This window comes from Oratosquilla oratoria, chromosome 6 (genome assembly GCF_046742065.1).
Source record: "Oratosquilla oratoria isolate Oo_2021 chromosome 6, ASM4674206v1, whole genome shotgun sequence".
Lineage (NCBI taxonomy): Eukaryota > Metazoa > Arthropoda > Malacostraca > Stomatopoda > Squillidae > Oratosquilla > Oratosquilla oratoria.
In genome coordinates, this window is record NC_134782.1 from 19,816,348 (window position 1) to 19,828,847 (window position 12,500).

Consider the following 12,500-nt stretch of genomic DNA (forward strand, 5'->3'; position numbering starts at 1 on the left):
CCTTTGGAAACAGAAAATGAAATACAATTGTTCGTTAGATGCATGACCTACGATAAGAATCCAGACCGTCGGGTCTTTTAGAAAACAAATGGTATTAAAGAAAGTCATCAGATTTGCAATTTCTTAATATAATACAATGAAGTAGAAAATATGACATTTTAATTGAAAAACTATGGGAAATATTTCAGTTAATTTGCTTCTCACATTACTTGCCCCCCGTCCCCCCCAAAAAAAAAAAAAAATTATATATATATATAATATATTTATATATATATATATATATTTAAACTGTAATAATTTAATCACATTTGTGATTCAAAGTGTATAGCAGTAGAACCCAAAATGAACATGATTAATCTATTTAATCAAGAAAAATCTAAAAAAAGGATTTCATATTCCTGGCCTGTTATAAAAATGCCAAACTACATTATAGATCCTGACGTCAAAAATTCATTTCAATTATATGTAACATGTTTATAAGTGCATGAAACCTTTCAATAAATGTGATAGAATCAGGTTTAATTTCCGTGAACTTGACTTAGGGCCATGTTAAATGCAACAATTTGCTGACTGCATTAATTCTGATACATTTCCCACCAGATTAGGTTGCAGGTCGTACGGGGAGGTCAATGTCAGGTCATGACCTGGGTCAAAGCTATCCTAGGCCCTCGTCTTCCCTGACTATGTGTGTACACTAATTTGTCTCCATTATTACCTGTTGTCTCCATTATCATGTATTATCTGAAGATGTAATATCCGTAAGAGCTTACCGTCTACAGTTTTTCTCATGCAGTTTTGTCACACACCTATATATATATATATATATATATATATATATATATATGTATATATATACTGTATATACATATAATATTAATATACATATATATTAATATACATATACATATGTATATATATGTATATATAATATTAATATACATATATATATATATAATATATATATATATATATATATGTATATGTATATATGTATACGAGCCGCTAGTTGCTCCAGTCCTTGCTTTGTAGGGGGCTTGGCTTTCGACCTTTATTCAGTATCTTCAAAATGAGGGACAAGCAAAAAAAATTTCTTCTTTTTTCATCTTCTCGTCATTAGAAAGACTAAAAATAACCAATTAGCTGGCAAAATAACTTTTACCGCTCTTTTGACAAAATGTCACAATTTGCTTATTTTTGAAAATGAGATTTTCTATACCAATAAATATACTGGGACGAAATGTAGCACATTTGTAAAACACACAAAGAACCCACAGTCAGAATTTAAAAGGAAACTAAGAAGAAAATTAAATTTCTATATTTCGGCTAATAGCTATATTCCTCTTCATGAAAATACAAGAAATTGTTTGAGACTTAAATGCTGTTAAGACGAAAGAGGAGGAGGAACAGGTATAGCATGACGGGCAACATTACTTCACTGATGGCAGAATCAGAAGAAAGAGGGATACGAGGTCAGAAGGAGTAGAGATACGAGGTCAGAGTGGGGAGGAGTGCGGGTTCGGAAGTTGATGACGAGCGTATTCGGAAGAGTTAAGATTCTAAACCAAACAATTCACAGTTAGACGTGAGATTACGCGTTGGAGGCCACTTTCTTTTGGAGATGTTATGGTTCGGACATTCACGTCTAGCTGTGATTCGTTTGGTTACGAACCTTCACTCTCCCTCCTGACCCAGCTCCTCTCCATCTGACCTCACACCTCTACCCCCTTCCGATCCCGTACATCTTTTTCTTCGGATCCTAAACTGAGTGACGGAATATTGCCCGTCATGCTACCCCTGTTCCTGCCCCCCTTTCGTCTTAACTGTATTCAAGTTTCAAATAATACTTGTATCTTGTATTTTTCTGAAGAGGGCTATAGCTATTAGCTGAAATGTAGAAGTTTAATTGTCTTCTTAGTTTCCTTTTTAATTCCGATTGCGCGTTCTTTGTGCGCGCGCGCGCGCACACACACACACACACACACACACACACACACACACACACACACACACACACACACACACACACACACACACACACACACACATATATATATATATATATATATATATATATATATATATAGTTAATATATAGCTTTCGTATTAGTTCCAATGTCTGGCGTCATGGCATTTTTATATACTTTTTTGCTATTTCACAAATGATAATATGATAACACTATTAATAACAGTAATGATACTAATGACATGTGATAATGACTGATGATAATGATAATGGTGATGATAATAATAATAATAATAATAATAATAATAATAATAATAATAATGATAATAATAATAATGGTTACAATGATAATGAAAATGTAATAATAATAATAATAATAATAATGACAACAATAGTGATAACAATAATAATAATAATAATAATAAAACTCATCCTTATTATATATCACACGTAAAAACATCTCAACCTTTCGTCCAACAGATTCTGAAAAACCACGTATCACAATGAAACTTCCGTTCACCTTATTAACAAACTTGGCTCAAATACAAGACTTTGAATCTTGTTAGGATGAATGTAGCCTGTAATCACTTGTTTGCAATGGAAGTTATGACTTGATTAAAAGTCCTGCAAAACACAATCGCTCCTCCAATGATGTAATACTAAGATTGAATGTACTTGGCATTTGTTCTTATTATTTTATCTGTATGTTTCAAAGGACAGTAAACAACAATAGTAATATAAGGATAATAATGATAATAATAATAATAATAATAATAACTGATAATAATAATAATAATACTACTAATAATAATGATTAATAACAACAATAATAATAATGATAATGTTAATAATGAAAATATTGACAATAATAATGATAATAATAGTAATAATAATAATAATAATAATGTTAGTAATATCAATAATGATAATGATAATCATGATGATGATAATGATGATGATGATAATATAGTAATGATAATGATAATAATAATATATAATAATAATAATAATAATAATAATAGTAATAATAATAATGGTAATAATATTAGTAATAATAATATTGATAATATAATAATAGACTTGCAATGTGCAAATCATAACCTCTTTCCTCCTAGAAGTTGTGCCATCCAGAGCAACTCGCTGTTTATGAGTGTTGAACCAGTTTATAATCCAGCTTAGCAAGTTACCTCTTATTCCCCGAAAGCAAGTTTTAGTTAGTAGTGCCTTGTTTGGGACAATATCAAATGTTTTGTCGAAGTCCAGTTATATCAAATTTGCACCATTCCTTTCGTCTCATGTTTGACTTCCTCGGAAGTGCATGTCTCGCCTTTGCTTGATCGTGGGTTCGAGTCCCGCGTCTCTCTCCAATTCCTAGCTGTTACCTGCCCGAAGAGTCCAAGAACATTGGGCAATGGTGAAGGCACAGCTACGCGACTCCTGGTGGAGGCTCCTCATTATTATTTTTTTTTTTTCGTTGTTTGAAATAATTATGTTGTAAAATTGTAGAAAGCTAGTCGTGGAAAAGCGTTTATGTCTGTGCTGGCTGTCATTTATTAAACAGTTGCTTTCAAAGCGAAGTTGTATGACACCTCTCATAATTGTTTCCGTATTTTTCTTTTTCTATGTTCGAGGTCAGACTTACTGAGTTCTTGCTTTCTGGGATCTGTTTATCATCCTTTTAGAAAACAGCAAAAAAGTTTGCTAATTTCCATTTTCTTGGCACGTGCCCATCCAAGATAGATTTCTTTTTTTTAATACTAGTCGCAAAATAGTTTTATTTCTTATTTGATTCATCATTTTCGGACGATAAACGTCAGGTCCTGGTATTCTGCTATTACTCTCTTCTTTTCAAAAACATCTAATGTGTTTGTAATTGGTCGTGTTTACAATATTGGTGATGGGAGATGAACACACGCACACATAAACACAATCACAAATGCACACACCCACATCCACACACACACACAGCGAAATATATATATATATATATATATATATATATATATATATATATATATATATATATATATACACACACACAGAGGAGAGAAATAGACAAAGAGACGAAGAGAGAGAAAGAGAGCATAGACAGAGAGACAGGGAGAAAGAAAAAGAGAGAGAGAAATAGATGGATAGATAGATAGAGAAGTAGAGAGAGAGAAAGAGAGAAAGAGAGAGAGAGAGAGAGAGAGAGAGAGAGAGAGAGAGAGAGAGAGACAGAGACAGAGAGAGACAGACAGAGAGACTGAAAGAATTCTAACTGGTCCACATCATTGCCGGGAACCCATAACGATAATCGCAGTAGTAATCCCGCGCTTGGGAGAGATGAAGACAGTAATAAAGTTGAATAATGAAAAGGGATCCCCTTAATCACGGGCGTAAAGCAAACCACAGCGGACGCCGTCTGGACTCCATGTTCCCGAAAGGGGACTTTGAGCATCGACGACCGCGCGGAACAAGTCGACGTATTAGAGGGTAACCGCGACGCCCCTATGTACCCCAAACAAATCTGACTTTCAAATTTAATCAAACCCAGAGGCTTAACAAGATTAAATCCTGCCTAACCTAACTCTGCTGGGCCTTAAAGAATGCCGGGCAGGGTGGGTACATTATGTTTGTGATCAGGTTTAAGTGTTTAAGGTATTATCGGTTGACGTTTCGTCTTGGAAATTGGTCCTTTGATGTAAGATTCCTTTCAGAGCAAGTGACGATCTTTGAAGATTTTGTTCTACCTACCAAAACACGATTCCGTTCACTCACTATAAATTGGCCACAAACACCCTTTGATTTTGTCACATTCTTCTTCAAATGCCCATTGAACTACTGATTTCGTCAAATATCCCTTGGGTTGGTAAAATGTTCCTCGGGATATCCCATTGATTTCGTCAAATATCCCTTGATATGGTCAAATATCCCTTGATATGGTCAAATGTTTCTCGGGATATCCCATTGATTTCGTCAAATATCCCTTGATTTGGTCAAACGTTTCTCGAAATATCCCACTGATTTCGTCAAATATCCCTTGATTTGGTCAAATGTTCCTCGGGATATCCCATTGATTTCGTCAAATATCCCTAGATTTGGTCAAATGCTTCTCGGGATATCCCACTGATTTCGTCAAATATCCCTTGATTTGGTCAAATGCTTCCCAGGATATCCCACTGATTTCGTCAAATATCCCTTGATTTGGTCAAATGCTTCTCGAGATATCCCATTGCTTTCGTCAAATATCCCTTGGCTTGTTCGTTCAGTCACCTATATCTATAAAAACATAACATAAGAATGAAGGAGACTGCAAGAGACCATAAGGCATACACTAGGCCATACCATACCATCCAGCGTTTGTCCTTTCACTGAATAAAATACCTGGGCTCAGCCAAAACAAGGTCACGTGATGTGTTTCCATCAAGTTTACAAGACGGAACAAGGGAGAAAGACCTAACTCCTGCCTGACAGTGCCTCACTGTATAACTTGCGTTGCGACAAACGCCAAACGATTTTAATTCACCTGAGGGTCTCGGTCGAAAGCGGCCCCGGGTGTGATTCTTAACTGAATAAAATCGTCTGACGCTGGAAGCATTAGAATCGTAAGTAGCGTGTCAATATACAGGTACTATATATATATATATATATATATATATATATATATATATATATATATATATATATATTATATATATATATATATATATATATATATATATATATATATATATATATATATGAACATTTCATTAATGTTGCCAAGTCCATTGGTCCGCGGTATCACCTGTGTCTCGAAAATTATATTCTTCATCAATTTGAACAAAAAATATTTCCCTCTGGTGTAGTCTAATCCCCCCTGCGTGTTCGCAAATGCTCAAACTAATGACCACCTTTTTCAAGACACAGATTCTGGTAATGACTCCCAAATTCATTACCAGAAAATAGTTAAAGCCCCATATTTAATTCACTAACAGTACTCCCATACGAAACTCTGGACGTATTCATAGACCTCAGGACTCCCAGTTAAACTTCCAAAATCCTTCCAGGAATCCAGGACTCCCAGATGGATTTGCGGCACTCCAGTATCACCAGAGCCAGGACCAGAAACTCCCTGAGGGTCTTCGTCCCTTGGCTTCCCTCCAACTCGACAAGAAGAGTTGGGTCACCGCAACACCAAGAGTCTGAACCCCAACACGAGGCTGTGGACATAAGCGCTTATGGGTACTTACTGCTGCTGGGCAAATGCAGGCGGGGAAACGTTTGATGAAGGGGAGTGAGTGGGCTGGGAGGAGGAGGAGAACGAGGAGGAGGAGGAGGAAGAGGAGGAGGAGGAGGAGGAGGAGGAGGAGGAGGAAGAGGAGGAAAAGGACCACGAAGAGGAAAAGGCAGGCGAGGATAAGTTTAAGGAGGAGGAGGACAAGGAAGAGGAGGAGGAGGAGGAAGAGGAGGAGAAGGACGACGAGGAGGAAAAGGCTGGCGAGGATAAGTTTAAAGAGAAGGAGAACAAGGACGAGAATCAGTAGGAGAGAAGATGGGATGGGAGGATAGAGAAGAGGGAGATGGGGAGGAAAGGGAAGAGGAAGAGGAGGGGAATGAGGAGGAGTTGGAGAGAGGATGGACTGGGAGGATGAGAATGAGGATGAGGAAGAGGAGGAGGAAGAGGAATAAGAGGAGGAGGAGGAGGAGGAGGAGGACGAGGTGGACGAGGAAGAGGAGTCTGAGGAGGAGGACGAGAGGGAGAGAGAGAGAGACATGAGGGGAATCTGGAGCATTGGAATATCTGGAGGGGAAAGAGTACAGGCCAGGGGGACACTGGATGGTGAAGGGGGAGGGGGAGGGGCAGAGGAAAAGAGCAGAAAGAGGAGGCAGGAGGAGAAAGTGATAAAGAGTGGAAGAATTGGAATTGGGCGAAAAAGTTCGAGAGGGAAGAGAGGAACAGTGAGATACTGAAAGTGAAACGCATCTGAGCGAAGGAAGAGGTGAGAATATGAAGAAAAGTACAGAAAACGAAGAAGATTTGGAAGAAAATGGGGTGAGGAGAAGCAAAGAGAAGAGAGAAAGAGAGCGGGTAAAGAAGAGAGAGAGAGAGGGGTAAAGCGTGAGAGGATTTCCGGAGGAGGAAAAATGATAAGATGAGTGTGAAGGAGGAGGAAGCAATATTGGTTGGGGAACTGGGAAGAGGAAAAAAAATAATTGAAAAAAAACGGAGTATAAAAAGAAGAGAAAGACGTGAGGGCAGAGAGAATGAGGAAGAATCAAAGTAAAATTGGGGTCGAGTTGGTGTGACGAAAGAGGAGATTCGGAGAGCAAAGGAAGAAAAGAAATGTAGCGAAGAGACATGTAAACCAACAAAGATGACGAAAACATGGGGAAAAGTAGATGAGCGATGAGACGAAAGAAAAAAGGGAAGAAGAAAACAAAGAGGAAAGTGAAGGAAAAGAAGGAAGGAAAGCGACGATAAAGGGAAGTTATGGAGACGAGAATGTAGTGGGAGATAGATGGAAAGGGAGAAAGAGAGAGACAGAAGGAGAAACGATGGAAGAAAGAGGAGGAGGAGGAAAGGGAGAGGAGAAGGGTGAGAGGGAAATGAGAGGAGGCGGGGACTCTTTTGGGTGGTGGGGGAGAGGAGGAAAAAGAGGAGGAAAATGATCGGACACAGTGGAAAAGAGTCGGGTAAGGGCCGAGTGCGAAGGTAAGAAACAGACGTATAAACAAAAAAGAAGGAAAGGGAAGGGAAAGGAAGGAAAGGGAAGGAAAGGAAAGGGAAGTGGAAGAGAGTATGGTAAAGATTGAGTGAAAGAGAAGGGAAGAAACACATGGATAGACCAAAAGGAAAACAAAAAAGGGGGAATTACTGGAAATGAAGGTGAGGAAAATCGTTCGGAGGAGATGAGTAGGGAAGAAAGGGGTGATAAATAAGGGAAGTGAAGAGAAAGAGGAAGAGAAGAGAGGACAGAGGGAGACAGGGAGGAGAGGAGATGGACACGATGATGATAAGAGACAAGTGGGAGGAAGATAAGAGGGGGAGGGAGAGGGAGAGAGAGAGAGAGAGAGAGAGAGAGAGAGAGAGAGAGAGAGAGAGAGAGAGAGAGAGAGAGAGAGAGAGAGAGAGAGAGAGAGGAAGAGAGAAAGAGGGAGAAGGGGGCAGAAGTGCTGAAGACAGAGGCAGAAAGCTGAAAGAAGATGGTGAAGAGGGTAAAATAAATGGAGGGTGAGGGGAGAGAGGAGAGGGGAGAGAGGAGAGGGGAGAGGGGAGAGGGGAGAGAGGAGAGGGATGAGTGACAAAAATGGGTGAAGACTGACAGAAGGATGAAGATGGAAAAGGCAAGAAGAGAGAGGGAGGAGATTGGAAAGGGGAAACAGGGGAGGAACGGAGGAGAGGAAGAGTGATAGAGAAAAGAGAAAGGGGAGAGGGAGAGAGAAGGAAAGAAAGAAGATTGGGGGTAGAAAGGAAGAGTGAAGGAAAGGAGGAAGAGAGAAAAGCGGGAGAAAGAGGAGAAGGGAGAAGACAGAGAGTAGAAAGAGAGCAAGTGGGAAAGAGGGAAGAGAGAGGGAAAGCGGAGAGAGAATGAAAAGAGTGTAGAAGAGCGAAAAGTACTGAAAGAGGTAGAGGAAGCGGTGTAGATGGTAGATGAGGGAGACGGAGGAGAAAGGGGGAGAGTAGATAGGGGAGAGAAGGGTGACAAAGGAAGAAGAAAACCATGAAATCAAGGGAGATAGGGTGGGTGAAACAAGGGAGAGAGTGGAGGAGGGAAAGGTGGAAGAGAGTGGAGGAGGGAAAGGTGGAAGAGAGTGGAGGAGGGAAAGGTGGAAGAGAGTGGAAGAGTGAAAGGCGGAAGAGAGGAAGGGGAAAAGAATGAAAATGAAAGGAAATGAGAAAGAAGAGACGAGAGAAAAGACTGAAAGAAAAATGAAAATGAGGTGAGAAAAGGAGAGAACTTGGAGAAAAGGCAAAAAGACAATAAATAGATAAATAGATTAATAAATGAAAAATAAAAAGGAAGGATGAAGAGCCGGATGCAGAAGAATAAGACGAGGAAAGAAAGAAGAATAGAAGAAAGAAGAGCTGAGGGATAAGAGAAACGGAAGAGGAAGAGAGGAAAGGAATGAAGATAAGGAAAGACAAAAAGAAAAAAGAAAAGAAAAAGAAAATACAGATGAAGAGAGAAATGTGAAGTAGATGGAGACGAGGAGACTGAAAGAGAGGAACTAAGAAGAGTAAAGAGAAAGAATAAGAGAAGAATGAGAGAAACAAGAGGAAAAGAGAGGAAAGAAATGAAGATAAGGAAAGACAAAAAGAGAAAAAGAAAATACAGATAAAGAGAAAAAAGTGAAGTAGATGGAGACGAGGAGACAGAAAGGAAGAAACTAAGAAGAGTAAAGAGAAAGAATAAGAGAAGAATGAGAGAAAAAGAAGAGGAAAAGAGAGGAAAGGAATGAAGATAAAAAAAATACGGAAGAAGAGAAAAAAGTGAAGTAGATGGAGACGAGGAGACTGAAAGAGAGGAACTAAGAAGAGTAAAGAGAAAGAAAAAGAGGAGAATAAGAGAGAAGGAAGAGAAAAGAGGGGAAGTATGGGAATATAAGGGGAAAGTGAGGGGAGGGAAAGTATGAGTGAGGGGAACGTTTTTAAGCTGAGGGGAAAAGTTGAGAAAGAAAAGTTGAGGGGAAAGTGAGGGCAGCAGGAGCACCGTGTGAATGACCAAGTGATAGATGGACGACAAGAAAAAGAGGAGGAAAAAGAGAGAAAGAAGAGGAGTGGGAAGAAAAGAATAAAAAATGTGAGGAGGAAGAAGAGGAGGAGGAGAAAAGGGAGACGAAAGAAAAGGAAGAGGCTGAGACGAAGGTGGATACGAGAGGGAGGGAGGAGAGGGGGGATGAAGAGGAGGAGGAGGAGAAGAGGAGGAGGAGGAGGAGGAAGAATTGGAGGAGGAGGAGGAGGAGGAGGAGGAGGAGGAGGAGGAGGAAGAATTGGAGGAGGAGGAGGAGGAGGAGGAAGAGGAGGAGGGGGAGGAAGAGGAGGAGGGGGAGGAGGAGAAGGAGGGGTAACGGGAAGAGCAAGAGGAAGAGTATGAAATAAAGGAAAAAATGAGAAAGAATCGAAGGAAGAAGAAGAATAGAGGGTTGTTGTTTTAAGAATACGGAGAAGAATGAGAGACACCAAAGTATAAGAAAAGGAACGTAGAAATAAGATAAATGTAAGTGAAAAATAATAATTAAAGAAAAAAAAATGAACCATTACAAGCGTTGAAAGAGCGGAATGAGAAGAAAATGAGAATAAAGATGAGGAAGGAAAAGCGTAAAAGAAAACTTTAGATGAAAGATGGAGGAGTAGAAGTGAAAACTTCCCGAGATAGTGAGAAAAATGATGGACGGGTGGAGAGAGGTGGAGAGAGGTGGAGAAAGGTGGAGGGGGAGGAGAAAGGGGAGGTGGAGTGGGAGGTGGAGGGGGAGAAATGGAAGCGAAAGGGGAAATGGGCAGTAAATACAAAGGAAATGGAGGAAGATAAGAATGACATGCCTTGGCCACCTACGATGATGGTGGTGATAAAGGCAGTGGTGGATGTGGTGGTTGTGGTGGATGTGGTGGATGTGGTAGATGTGGTGGTTGTGGTGGATGTGGTGGTTGTGGTAGATGTGGTGGATGTGGTGGTTGTGGTGGATGTGGTGGTGGTTGTGGTAGATATGGTGGATGTGGTGGATGTGGTGGATGTGGTGGTTGTGGTGGATATGGTGGATGTGGTGGTGATGGTGTCACTTTCAGCGTTGGTGGTGATAGTAATAATGGTCGTATTAGTTGTGATATCGATGGTGTGTTACGGTGGTGTTAGCGACGGTGGTGATAGCAATCCTATCAGTAAGATAGAGGTGTTGACGGTGTTGAAATGAGTGGTGTTAATGATGATGATGGTGCTGGTGGTGTTGACAAAAGTGGTGGTAGCTGTAGGTACGACAATGGTGCAAGAGAGTGTGATACGGTAAAATGATGCTGACATGTTCAATGTCAGTAAATAACACCGAAACTAGGGTAATATTACCAACTTGAAGGTGACAGTATTAAGAATACTAGCACTAGTATTCCTAGTAATGGCCGGAGACGTGGTAACTCTAGTGCTAATAGTAATGGGCGGGGTAACTAGATATTGTTTGATTATAACACTTTTATTAATTATTATAAAGCAGCACCGTGAGATAAGCCCAGAAATCACACTTCCTAATAAGGATGTTAACAACACCCCAGATTGGTTTAAGGTTTCCATGGTAGTTACCGAGGTTGAAAGGTGATTAACAAGATCGAAGGTAGTTAGAGGGATCAGAGTTAAAAAGGATTAAGTGGTCGGGGGTAATTAAGAGGATTATATAGATGATAACGGACAAAGGGTAAGAACCATTTGGACTTAATAGATGAGGAAGAACATGAAGATAATTTTCATCACACCGAGGAGGAGAAGGAGAAGGAGGAGGAGGAGGAGGAGGAGGAGGAGGAGGAGGAGGAGGAGGAGGAGGAGGAGAGGGAGAGGGAGGAGGGGGGGGATGAAGGACGATGGCACCATATCCACTAATGATAACAAAGGACTCAAACCAAGTCTCTTGCAAGACGGCAATAACGATTATAGCCAGGGGACGTTTAGTGGCAAGACGAAGGCAATGTGGGCCAATGTTGTAATGCAGGGTAATGTCGGGGACACTGTTCAACTTGATCCCTTTTCGCTATTGAGCCTTCGGTGTCTGTGTTCGATTCTTATGTTTATTTCCCCTGTCGCCAGGTGATTTTTATCAAGCTGAGGGTTGAGACATTGTGATAGAGGAATGTTCCTGACCGGTTTCGCTTGTAGCTTCTTCCGAGGAATGTTCCTGACCGGTTTCGCTTGTAGATTCTTCAGAAGAAAGTTCCTGACCGGTTTCGCTTGCATCTTCTTCAGAGGAATGTTCAACTTTCCTCTGAAGAAACTACAAGCGAAACCGGTCAGGAATAAACTCAACATTCCTCTGAAGAAGCTACAAGAGAAACCGGTCAGGAATAAACTCGGAACGAGACCCGTGACTTTCTTTTTTTCCACCTTTTTCAAGATCAGGGTTAAAAGGAGCTAAATGTATTATCACACTGGGACATTTTTCCTTCGACTTTTGGAGCAGTTTCGTAGCTTTTGGGAAGGAGTCTGATATGCTGAAAGAAAATAAGTTTCCTCTAGTATTTCAAATGACATTTTATGTATTTTGGTTGAGAAAACAACATAGTTTACCATAGTGCCTAGTGTAGGCCTTATGGTCTCTTGCAGTCTCCTCCATTCTTATGTTCATTCTTATGTAGTGATTTTATGGTGGAAAAAGTTGTATAGGTAAACGGTTACGTCAATTAATCGTAGGTTGGAGGAAAATATCCCAATGTAATAACCCTTTAATAGTACAAAACTAACACTGGTTCCTTTAAACGTACGGCACCGATTATGTAAACGTGGCAACACTGTATCAACAAAACATGGCGTACTACCCGTATCCGGTGTGTATTTAGCTTATTCTTTTCAAAGCGGCACCATTTTCTTCCACATAT

At 40.0% G+C, this 12,500-nt stretch overlaps 1 protein-coding gene across 1 annotated transcript in view; it reads right to left on the minus strand.

The window, feature by feature from the left end:
- The window catches only part of LOC143026335 (calcium-activated chloride channel regulator 1-like), a 93,308-nt gene that overhangs the window by 71,410 nt on the left and 9,398 nt on the right, over positions 1-12,500 (minus strand). The gene's annotated exons all lie outside the window — the stretch shown is intronic.